Below are 12,712 nucleotides of genomic sequence, written 5' to 3'. Positions count from 1 at the left end.
CAATGTCGGCATCAGTTTTTTCACTGAATCAAGTATAATTTTATTATTATAATAATAATAATAATAATAAAAGGTACAGTTTCAAACTGGAGATGGTGATAGGTTGAAGATCATTGACTCTTGAGTTTAGTTTTGTCAGTTTTTGGGGGGAACTGGACGCAGAGAAGACACTTAAAGCTTCTCTTTACACATTTACACCACCTATTAGCCACGTTAGCTCATGAAGAGTCGGATGAGGTTTGTTGCTCTGGTTGAACATGCTCTCAGTTTGTGTTTCACCATTTCACAAAGTGACTCAGTGCCTGCTCCTGTCTGCTCACAGTGACAGCAGGCGACAGCTCTTCTGCACGGCCACATTTGAATAAGCACAGTGTAATATCATTTTAGCTGACGACAGGTGAACAATGTCGTCAGTTTTATTTTACTGTGCAGAAGAGTAATGAGTATGTGAATGGGCCATATTCTTCATTGATGAGCCTGCAGAATCTGTATCAATAGCTGGTGCTGCCATGACAAAGCTGCTCCACGTTGAACTTGTGCAGATAAAGGATTGTTTGAGCCCAAAACAGCAGTGATTGTATCTCAGACTCAGGGAGGTGGAACTGCTGTAGAAGCTCAGGGGGGATGCATTCAGCATTGTTAAAACCAGGTAGTGTGAAACACTGTTAATATGAAACAGCTCAGGCTTGTTCTTCTGCGTTTTTATACACACACACACACACACTCACAGACGTCAGCTACAGACTGCGGCACAGATGCACCATTTGAAAACTGCAGAGGGATTAAATACAAGTCAGTAAATGATGCCGCGGTGAACGTCCTGCACCCGCGGAGCAGAGAGGACGAGTGCGGCCTCATGCCTCATTTCGGCACACAAGGACGTGCACGCCATTTACTTACTCTCAAAATGCGTGCACGCAAAAAACCACACGGGATTGGGGAGATGACTGAAGTTGCTTCAGTGCTGCAACTTCAGTGTTGGCTCACTTTCACATGAGCATGTCTGTGGTTCTGTTACCAACGACCTCCCTACATCCTCCTGACTGCTCCACAGGCAAATACAAGTTTGAGACTTTTGGAACATTACATAATATTTCCCACTCCATAGACAAAACTTAGGACCACTGTATTTTTTTTGGTTGCTGGAATCAAAGAATGCAAAAGACAAATGGGTCATTTAGCGACAGTAAGTTACAAACCAAACACATTTTGGGATTGTTAACCCCAAACAATCCCGTTATTCCCAAACACTCTGACATTGTAACGTATTATCCAACAGTATTATATTTTATCTTTATTTCTGTATATTTATATTGCTTTAATCATTAAGTTCTTGGTGGTTCATTAAAAATGTGGGTTGTTTTGAAGTGTGCACATTTTGAGACTAAAGTAATTCCAAAGAGGTATATATGTATATGTATATATATATATATATATATATGTATATATATACACACATATATATATATATATATATATATATATATATATATATATATATATATATATATATATATATATATATACATATATATATGATGGACAAAACACTTCTCTGCAGAGGATACTGTTTCCCTTCACACACAAGCAGAACATAATGTGTAAATTGTGTGTATTACTATCTTGATAATGCAACTATACATTAAGAGTGACATATTTCAGCACAGGTTTGGTTAAAAACATTTTCCACTGCTTCAAAATAACACTACTCCTGTCCACACCTCATTTTCAGACTATTTCCTGTTAAAATCCAGTGGGCACTAGACTGAAAAGACCATGTTTGTCAGAAAATAGCAGAGCCACTTTGTGCCTGGTGTAAAATATGGACCCAGGATGTCCCTAAATGCTGTTACTGGCTATGTTGTGTATTTCCCAATGTTCTCTTGCAGATAATCCTGCAGCAGCTCAGCAGTGCTGCAGTTTTGCCACTGGTGTCCACCTCATTGTAAACAAATGTGCCAACGGCTGTGCTGTGACAGACGTTGATTATGCAAAAAGTCCACTTTTTTTTACAAGATTTGTGGAAGTGAAGTTGACAGCAGAGCCTCCATCTGTGATCAGCCACAGTTATGGAGTGTGAAGGAGCTTTGTGTTTGTTCAGACCGAGCACTCGGGTTGTGTTTGCATTGCTCCCTCATCAGACTGTCACCTGACGTAGTAACACACGATCATATTTACACAGGTGGACTGTGCTGCCATTAAAGTGCAGCCCTTCTGCTGATAAAGCTACGCAATCATGACTATGACATGAATACATTCTTAAAGGGATACTTCAGGTTATTTATAGGTGTGGTTGTATTAGGTTCTGATATTAATTCAGTTTCAGATTAGTCATCTCAAACTTCAGGTTAGCTTTTGAAAATCTGCACATACATTCAATTCGAATCAATTCAATTCTAGTCAATTCTAGACTATTCTTATTGGCAGAGAAAACGGATCAGTTATTATCTGACATCCCTCGTTGTCAGGATCAGGTTTTCTTAGTAAAGTTTGGACTTTCTTGTTTTTGCCAATGAAGGACTTCCAAACAAACTTTATTTGAAATTTGTTGTTTCAGGTTTACATGGAATTCTTTATTCTGCTAGCAAAGACATCAAGTGCTTTCTACAATGACTACTCTTATTACATCTACACAATTATCCTCGGCAAAAAGTTGCCTTTATTTTTTTTACTAAAGAGGGTTCAGTATTTTTATCAGTGTGAGCGGAAGACGCTGTTGCTCCTCTTCCACAATCTGTTCATCGTAAGTCACAGATTTGGATGGAAGGTTGAGAACACTGATCAGTTATATAACATGACATGATATTAGCATGTATTTCATTATGCTTCACTTAATGAATGAAGCTCTCTGTGGCTGTACATCTAAAAAAAAAAGGACCCAGTGTGGAGTAACTATGCAACCTAATTAAAAGTTTCAGGTTGGAGGCATGCTGATTGTAAATGACTTGCTAGTGGGCTGTGTGTTGATCTCAAGCTGTTCATGCAGTTAATTAAAAAAAACAAAACAATGTGGTGAACCAAATCGGTTACAGATTGCAATTAATGCCACATGTGAGTCAAGCGGGGAGAGAACTATCCCACCTTGTTAGCAACTGCATGCCCGCCAGGGTCAGCCGAGCAGCAAGCTACCACTTGTGTTTGTTTTTCGTCCTTTATCATAAACCGTTATCAACAGCAAACCAAGCAATGTGCAATTGTGCAAAAGAGATTAGAAAAACCAAAAGCTTGGGCTCATGGGAGAAGCTTAACTGTTGCTTGGCAACGCGCATGAAAATGAGGTGAGGTCTGATTTTTTGAAGGACACTCTACTGATGATCTTCACCCTCCTCCATCTGTGAATTGGTAGGTAGATAAAGCGGGGAGAGGGCGGGGGCTTGTTAAAAAGAGAAACTGCAGAGAGGAATCACAGCTGGGTCATTTCACAACAGTCGCGCTCTCACTTAAATCGACACAGTGAGCGTTGTTCGTCCCTGTGTGACACTGAAGGATGATGTAGGCAGGAGAAGTGGGTTACGAGAACCAGGGAGAAACCAATCCAAACAAACAGCAGCAGCACCTCACGTCACAACAGCTACGATAGGAAACATTAGCATGAGATGCTGCTTTAGTTTAGTTCAACTAGACTATGTTCACAATAATAGTCCATTTGTTGGTCCTGATGTAAAGTTCTTGGTCCCAGGCTGTATGAGAGAGACAGAAAGTGAACTTTGTGCTGATCCAAACACTCACCTACAGATATTACAAAGTTACCCCCATAAAGTTGCTTTCATGGCAAGAGGCAGGCTCAGCAGTGTTCAGGTTATTGTTTTTCTGTGCTACTACAAATGTCCACTCTTGTGCCTCTGGAGAAAATGTACACACAGCTCTTGACTGAAACTCTGCAAAATTAACTTTGACCCTCTGTCTTCTCCAGGACTCAGCTTGAGGCAGTGAACAATCCCCAGGGAAGGAAAGTTCAGCTTGGTCTTTAACTGATTTGGATCCTGACTGCTCATCATGCTCCTCCTGGGGTCCTGACTCCACAGTCTTCCAGATTCCCTGATCAGTCCCCTTCCAAAACATCCTCTGGTCCCTCCACTCTCCTGCGAGTCTCTCTCGAGGTGCTGAGGTGATGGCAGTGCCCTCAGCCCATGAGTTTTACTGGCAGAATCTGGCACGACTGCCCAGCGGCCGCGTCTACCACACTCTGGTGGAGGTGGGGGGGCAGATGTACATGCTAGGAGGCTGCGACGCTGCGGGAAGGCCTTGCCCTGGCCTGGAGCTCTATTCTCCTGAGGTACCAAGTAAATCCATTTGACTTTTTTTCATTTTTTTTCACAAGTGCTAAAATAAGTGAGCAATATCAAACACGACAGTGAAATCAGAGCAGAACATTGTTTATTAGAGGCTTAAATATGTTAACTTTGTAAAACAATGTGGACAGCAGTCCCAATGGAAAAAATTGCAAGGGCATCTAAATCTAGAAAAGGAAATTATTATTTCTCTGCATTTAACCCATCCTAGAATTAGGAGCCGTGGGCAGCCACACTGAGTTGTGCCCGGGGAGCAATGGGGGTTGGGTACCTTGCTCAGGGGTACCCCAGCCCTTTTGACCTGGTGGGGACTTGAACCGGCAACCCTCTGGTTACAAGCCCAGTTCCCTTTCCACTTGGTCACCTAAACACTTGGCCATGGTTGCCAGATTTACCAAAAATATTGAAATAGAACACTCCACATATACCCAGTGTACACCTACTGTACATAACTGTCTCACTGAATTTGTACTCTTTGATTATTTTTAGGCATGTCAGCAACAGGCAACAATTGAAAGTTAACATGTGTCTGATTGAGGATGATGATTTAATTCTCCACTTGATCCTGATCAATAGAGGTCTCTAATGGCGCATTTTCACCGGCTCTACTCGCCTCGCCTCACAACGCCACGGCGCGGTTTAAGTAGCGTTTCCACTATCATAGTCCCTGGTACCAGGTACTGTCTTTAGTATCTGCTCCGGTGAGGTTCCAAAAACGTGCTGAGTAGGTAACTATGCAGCTAATGATTGGTCAGCCTTTTTCTGACCAATCATCGGCCTTTAGGCTTTACCTTTGACCCCTGTAAAGAAACATGTAACAGTTCATGTCTTGTTGAAAATGCGCCAGAATTAACGTTTCTTTTTTTAACGTGAGCTGACATTTTTAGGGGACCAGGGGTAACTGGCTTGCATCACCTGTCGCTGTGCAGGGTTTGGTGTATTTAGCGACAGCACTGACGAGAACCAGAAGCACTGAACTGAATCACAACAAGCAGTTCAGTGACTGAGTCAGACGGAGTCTGCGCTCTGCTCATGTGGAAAAGAACTAAACGATAGCTGTGACATTTACAAACGAGTCAGATCATTTGAACGGCTCTTTTAAATGAACAATGAGAACCGAGTCGCAGTTGCGAACCGTTAGTTTGCAAGGCGTTCCTTTTATATGCAAATTGTCCGTGATATTGGTGAGATTGTTTTTTTTCTGTATTCCTGTATTTTTATCTTAAACTGGTTTGTGCGGCTCTGTCGAGATGGTGCTTTATTTTCACATGGTGTGTGTCGTGACGTTTATGTGAGACAGTTGGAGAAAACCATGAGTGACCAGGATAGTTAGAAGAATTGGATCCTGTCTTCACCTTCTCCTGAACTAAGACTATTCTTTCAGGGATCATTTCTATAGTTTCTGTCTTGAGAAATGTGTTTCTAAAGTGTTTAGTCTCGCTTACCACGATGATGAGTTGTGATGTTCTCTTCTGAGCATGAAGTTGGCATTGATTAATGATTTACTTCATATGCTCACTGTCATTGATGACTGTTCTTTGCTTCTTCATGAAGCTTAGAGGAAGAGAATATGATCAGAGTGGTTGTTCTTCAGTGTGAATATAAAGTATCCTATGGTAAACTGTGTTATTACTAGTGTCAATAGCTACAAAGTCTTAGTTCTGTTTTGGACTTTTTGCAGGAGAAAATGTTTGGTTGATATTATCCATGTTTAGTGTTGGCATTTTCACATTAAGTGCATGATTTGTGTATCCAATGTATGAACTTTATTTATGATATGCATATTTATATGTTGTGCTTTGCTGTGTTGAGTCACAAACTCGCAGCGGTGGACTAAGGTCATTTTCACACCTAAATGTAGTTGAGATTGTAGAAATAATTGTTTTATTGAAGTCTTAGGCTACGTTTACATGATGGCGGTCTGAACAGAAGACGCAAAAGTGGCGTCACGTCTTCACGTTTTGTTCCACTTTTAGACAAGCGTTTTTGGGAGGAAATCTGCGTGCATATGGTGATGCAAAAGTGTGTGGAATTCAATTGGGTATGCATGCCAGGCGGCTAGGTGGCGCTGTGATACACTATCACACAACACCGCCATGTATGAGCGCATGCGCAGAATCTTCCTTCCTCCTTCTCTGTTCAGAAATATTATCTGTATATATCCTGTACATTTCGTGGAAAGACTCCTGTACATTTATTAGAGCTGTCAGAGCAGCTTGAAGGTCTGTCACATGGAAATAATCTGACTTTTTTGTTTATTTCCCTGTACTGGCGCATGTAAACGCGTACGCAACGTGAGCAGATCTGAGCAGAGCCCCAAAAACGCCGCCACTGTCCAAACGAAAGGCACTTCCGATAAAATATTTTGTCGTTTTCACCCGCAAGCGTCCTCTTGTGAACAGGGCCTTAACTTGTGAGTTGTATTTCTCCAGATAGTTCAGAAAGTCTGCAGCATCGTTGAACTAGACTAGTGCGACAGGACTAAAAATGGATGATGAAAACCCAGTTACCAGTGATGAGAATCAACCAACCACGTCTCAAACCGATCTCGTTCCGAAAAAAGGCTCGCATTCGGTGGTGTGGAAGTATTTCCGGTTCAAGCAAGACGACGAGGGTCAGTCTAATGTGATTTGCAAGGCATGCTTTGCCGTCGTTGCAGCACCGCAAGGTAATACCACAAATCTTTACCAGCACCTCAAACGTCACCACAAAATGCAATATGATGAAGCCGTACAAGGCAAGAGATCCGAAAGTGGTACTGTCAATTTGTTTTGTGTTGTCATGGTTCATGTGTGCAATAAACTTTACACTTCGTGAGGGAAAAAAAATCATGCCAGAGAATCCTCAGATCAATTCTAAGCTAAAAAATCGTGATTCATATGTTTCCCCGAATCGTGCAAGCCTAATGGTGTGATTAAAATGTTTGATTTCTTGGTTTTAAAGGTTATGATGTCAGATTTTTAGTATTTGTGACATATGTGCCAACGGCTTCAGGGGGATTTACTGCAGGTGAGGCAGTGGGGAAAAAACAGTGTTGCAGTTGTAGCCATTATAGCAAGACAACACATGCTGTATTTACTTGATGTGTGTTGTGACGTTTATGTGAGACAGTTGGAGAAAACCATGAGTGACCAGGATAGTTAGAAGAATTGGTTCCTGTCTTCATCTTCTCCTAAGCTAAGACTATACTTTCAGGGATCATTTCTATAGGTTCTTACTTGAGGAATGTGTTTCTAAAGAGTTTGGTCTCGCTTACCACGATGATGAGTTGTGATGTTCTCTTCTGAGCATGAAGTTGGCATTGAGTAATGATTTACTTCATATGCTCATTGTCATTGATGACTTTTCTTTGCTTCTTCATGAAGCTCAGAGGAAGAGAATATGATCAGAGTGGTTGTTCTTTAATGTAAAAACAGTTGTACATTAAGTAATAAACTATACCATGGAGTTCTTCCCTATGCCTTCCTGCATAAAGAACATGATGGCATCCTATTTCAACGACCTGCATATGTGCTTTGCCCTCCAAGATTTCACCACTGGGTGGCAACAGTTTGAAATAGGAATTGCCATGAGTTGTTGCATCTCTCCCTTCCTGTTTGTGGCAGCCTTTTGAGGTAATCCTCGTTGGAGCAAGACAGATGGTTGGAGGGACCAAGCTACCATAAGGGCAGAGACTACCCCCACTGAGGACGCACATGGATGATGTCACCAGCCTCCTTCAGACAGCAGCATGCACATCAAGACTGCTGAATAGGATGGACGAGTTGATGTCGTGGGCACAAATGAAAATGAAACCAGTTGAGAGAGTCCGCTGACCAGGCTGTAAGGAATGCAAACCCCAAGGTTCGGACAGGCTGGAAGTGGAACGCCCAAACTGAGGTCGACCAAGCCATCAGTCGTCTGCAACACTAAGAGATTGTCGGTAGAGTCCAGGCAGGAAGAGCAGGACTAGGATGGGGAGAAGCGCCACAGTTCTGGTCCAAGGCTAACCGCAAAGAGAGGAAGGAGATGATGATGGCGGAAGTGACAGGAATAGAGGAAGAGTGTTACAAGATCGAGGACGTGTCGCAGGGCCGACAGGGAAGCTGGACAACCTGTGAGGGAGTTGTCAACCGAAACATCACCTGGTCAGACCTGTGGAAGATTCCACAGGCAAGGCTCAGCTTCCTCATCCACTCAACCTACGACACACTTCCCTGCCCTCGGAACCTTCACCAGTGGTTTGGGAGTGAGGAGTGCTGCACTCTCTGCAATACCCCTAGTGCAAGCCTCCAGCACATCTTAAGCTGTAAGATCGCGCTGTCCCAGAGACGCTACAGATGGCGGCACGACCAAGTCCTGAGAAAACTGGCCGAGGTGCAAGAGGAACCACGACAGAGCATTAAAAGGGCACCATCAGCAGAGAACCACAACCACACCAGCTTCGTCACAGAAGGTGGGGGAAGGAGAATCAGGCCAAGAGAAACACCTAGGCCATTTTCCCCTTACCAGGAGTGGAACATGAGAGTCGGCCTTGACAGGCAGCTCCTGTTCCCGCTGGAGATCGCTGCATCATCTCTCCGCCCCGACATAGTGGTGTGGTCCACCAAGGCAAAATCTATGTTCCTCATTAAGCTCACAATACCAGCTGAGGGGGGGATGGAAGCTGCCTATGAACGCAAGAAGGCGACATACTCAGAGCTGGCTGATGAGTGTCAGGAGGCTGGCTGGAGGACCACCATCTACCCAGTGGAGGTCGGATGCCAAGGCTACATGGGGCTGTCAACCATACACCTTCTGAGGGACACAGGAGTGACCGGAGGGAACCTGAAGAAGGCCACAAAAGAGCTACCGGAGGAGACCAAGAAGGAGAGCTTTTAGCTCTGGCTGAGGAGGAAAGACAAGAGCTGGGGAAAAAACTGCTCTACTACTCTGCCACCAGTAGACGTTCCAGGATTAAAGGAGCGAAATGTTGGTGTTGTAAATGTAGGAATGACAGGGATCCTACTTATTCTCACTTACCTTAAATTATTCGTTCACTTCTAGAGCTGGTATCATGGGTCTTTGAAGGAAACCCTAACGTGAGGAGCTGTTTATCCTTATATTTGATTATTCTTTTAGACGCTAGACAGGGTTAACTGATTTTTATCAAGAAAATAATCACAATCACATTCAAACTTACCATTCCACCAACATATACTTTATTGGTGGAAGTTTTTAAAAGTAAGCATGCTACAATTAACTTTAATGGTTCACAAACTGTGTGAGACGGTAGGATAAAACCATGAGTGCCCAGGGTAGTTAGAAGAATTGGATCCTGTCTTCACCTTCTCCTAGTTAAGACTATACTTTCAGGGATCATTTCTATAGTTTTTAACTTGAGAAATGTGTTTCTAAAGAGTTTGGTCTCGCTTACCACGATGATGAGTTGTGATGTTCTCTTCTGAGCATGAAGTTGGCATTGAGTAATGATTTGCTTCATATGCTCACTGTCATTGATGACTGTTCTTTGCTTCTTCATGAAGCTCAGAGGAAGAGAATATGATCAGAGTGGTTGTTTTTCAGTGTGAATATAAAGTATCTTATCGTAAACTGTGTTTTTACTTGTGTGAATAGCTAAATAGTCTTAGTTCTGTTTTGGACATTTTGCAGAAAAAAATGATTTGGTTGATATTATCCATGTTTAGTGTTGGCATTATCACAGTAAGTGCATGGTTTGTGTATCCAATGTATGAACTTTATTTATGATATGCATATTTATAGGTTGTGCTTTGCTGTGTTGAGTCACAAACTCGCAGCGGTGGACTAATGTCATTTTCACACCTAAATATAGTTGAGATTGTAGAAATAATTGTTTTATTGAAGTCTTAGGCTACGTTTACATGATGGCGGTCTGAACAGAAGACGCAAAAGTGGCGTTGCGCCTTCACTTTTTGTTCCGTGTTTAGACAAATGTTTTTGGGAGGAAATCTGCGTGCATATGGTGATGCAAAAGTGTGCTGAATTCCATCGGGTATGCATGCCAGGCGGCTAGGTGGCACTGTGATACACTATCACACAACACCGCCATGTATGAGCGCATGCGCAGAATCTTCCTTCCACCTTCTCTGTTCAGTAATATTATCTGTACATATCCTGGAAAAACTTCTGTACGTTTATTAGAGCTGCCAGAGCAGCTTGAAGGTCTGTCACATGGAAATAATCTGACTTTTTGTTTATTTCCCTGTACTGGCGCATGTAAAAGCGTATGCGACGTGAGCAGATCTGAACGGAGCCCCAAAAACGCTGCCACCGTCCAAACGAAAGGCACTTCCGATAAAATATTTTGTCGTTTTTACCCGCAAGCGTCCTCTTGTGAACGGGGCCTTTACTTGTGAGGTGTATTTCTCCAGATAGTTCAGAAAGTCTGCAGCATCGTTGAGCTAGACTAGTGCGACAGGACTAAAAATGGATGATGAAAACCCAGTTACCAGTGATGAGAATCAGCCAACCATGTCTCAAACTGAACTCTTCCCGAAAAAAGGCTCGCATTCGGGGTGTGGAAGTATTTCCTGTTCAAGCAAATTGGTAATGTCAATTTGTTTTGTGTTTTCATGGTTCATATGTGCAATAAACTTTACACTTCGTGAGGGGAAAAAAATCATGCCAGAGAATCCTGAGATCAATTCTAAGCTAAAAAATCGTGATTCATATTTTTCCCCGAATCGTGCAGGCCTAATGGTGTGATTAAAATGTTTGATTTCTTGGTTTTAAAGGTTATGTTGTCACATTTTTAGTATTTGTGACATATGTGCCAACGGCTTCAGTGGGATTTCCTGCAGGTGAGGTAGTGGGGAAAAAACAGTGTTGAAGCTGTAGCCATTATAGCAAGACAACACATGCTTTATTTACTTAATGTGTGTTGTGACGTTTATGTGAGACAGTTGGAGAAAACCATGAGTGACCAGGGTAGTTAGAAGAATTGGATCCTGTTTTCACCTTTACCTAAATTAAGACTATACTTTCAGGGATCATTTCTATAGTTTCTGACTTGAGAAATGTGTTTCTAAAGAGTTTTGTCTCGCTTACCACGATGATGAGTTGTGATGTTCTCTTCTGAGCAGGAAGTTGGCATTGAGTAATGATTTACTTCATATGCTCATTGTCATTGATGACTGTTCTTTGCTTCATCATGAAGCTCAGAGGAAGAGAGTATGATCAGAGTGGTTGATCTTTAGTGTGAGTATAAATTATATCATGTTAAATCTTATTGTTTCTTGTATTAATAGCTACCAATTGTTAGTTATTTATTGGACTTAATGTTACTTTTAAGTGGGAGATCTAATTGTGATTGCAGGAAAAAATTATTTGGTTGAGAATAACCATGTGTGATTTCGGCATTTTCACTTTTAGTGCATGATTTGTGGATACAATTTATCATTTGGATATTTATAAGTTGTGCTTTTCAGTGTTGGGTCACAAACTCGCAGCAGTGGACTAAGGTCATTTTCACACCGAAATGTAGTTGAGATTGTTTCATTGAAGTCTTAACTTGTGAGGTGGATTTCTCCAGATAAAGTGTGTGGTGTGATTAAATTGTTTGATTTCTTGGTTTTAGGCATTATGATGTCAGATTTTTAGTATTTGTGACATATGTGCCAACGGCTTCAGTGGGATTTCCTGCAGGTGAGGCAGTGGGGAAATAACAGTGTTGCGGTTGTAGCCATTATAGCAAGACAACACATGCTTTATTTTCTTGATGTACATTGTGTCTTTATGTGAGACAGTTGGAGACAACCATGAGTGACCAGGGTAGTTCGAAGAATTGGATCCTGTCTTCACCTTCTCCTAAAGTAAGACTATACTTTCAGGGATCATTTCTATAGGTTCTGACTTGAGAAATGTGTTTCTAAAGAGTTTGGTCTCGCTTACCACGATGATGAGTTATGATGTTCTCTTCTGAGTAAGAAGTTGGCGTTGAGTAATGATTTACTTCATATGCTCACTGTCATTGATGACTGTTCTTTGCTTCTTCATGAAGCTTAGAGGAAGAGAATATGATCAGAGTGGTTATCTGTTATTGTTAAAGGAGATTATGTGTTATGTTGGTGGCAGACTATAGTTCATTAATTTCAGTCTAAAAAAACACTTTTCTAAAACATTTTCTGTGAAAGAAAACAAAAAAGGCAAAAATATATAATGTGATGACCCTGATTGGGCGGGGTTGTGTAGGTTTGCCTCTCTCTGTTTTACACAGGCATGCAATCAAGCCTATGCATTGCAGGTGTGTGCAGTTTCCAAGGAGGTGGGGCTGTGCCTTTAAAGCCCAGCAGTCCAGCTGTGCTCTCGCTCTCTCGCACCATTTCCGGCCTGGCATCCTGCACCTCACATTGTTTGTTCTTAGTATCACATCCAATACTCACACACATCCATGCACCTGCATTTACAACTGATTCACCTGT

At 42.0% G+C, this 12,712-nt stretch overlaps 5 non-coding genes across 5 annotated transcripts; all 5 read left to right on the top strand.

Moving 5' to 3' along the window:
- The first annotated feature begins 5,660 nt into the window (after window positions 1-5,660).
- LOC122768877 lies at window positions 5,661-5,876 on the top strand. Its single transcript, XR_006360375.1, has one exon. It is a non-coding gene; the product is annotated as a small nucleolar RNA U3 (small nucleolar RNA).
- Window positions 5,877-7,471: 1,595 nt separating this feature from the next.
- Window positions 7,472-7,687, top strand: LOC122768883. Its single transcript, XR_006360381.1, has one exon. It is a non-coding gene; the product is annotated as a small nucleolar RNA U3 (small nucleolar RNA).
- A 1,923-nt stretch (window positions 7,688-9,610) lies between these two features.
- Window positions 9,611-9,826, top strand: LOC122768900. Its single transcript, XR_006360395.1, has one exon. It is a non-coding gene; the product is annotated as a small nucleolar RNA U3 (small nucleolar RNA).
- Window positions 9,827-11,262: 1,436 nt separating this feature from the next.
- On the top strand, window positions 11,263-11,478 carry LOC122768861. Its single transcript, XR_006360360.1, has one exon. It is a non-coding gene; the product is annotated as a small nucleolar RNA U3 (small nucleolar RNA).
- Window positions 11,479-12,105: 627 nt separating this feature from the next.
- On the top strand, window positions 12,106-12,321 carry LOC122768880. Its single transcript, XR_006360378.1, has one exon. It is a non-coding gene; the product is annotated as a small nucleolar RNA U3 (small nucleolar RNA).
- Window positions 12,322-12,712: the final 391 nt, after the last annotated feature.

This window comes from Solea senegalensis, linkage group LG4 (assembly GCF_019176455.1).
Source record: "Solea senegalensis isolate Sse05_10M linkage group LG4, IFAPA_SoseM_1, whole genome shotgun sequence".
Lineage (NCBI taxonomy): Eukaryota > Metazoa > Chordata > Actinopteri > Pleuronectiformes > Soleidae > Solea > Solea senegalensis.
The sequence above is the reverse complement of the archived record's forward strand: the minus strand, read 5'-3'. Positions and strand labels throughout refer to the sequence as shown.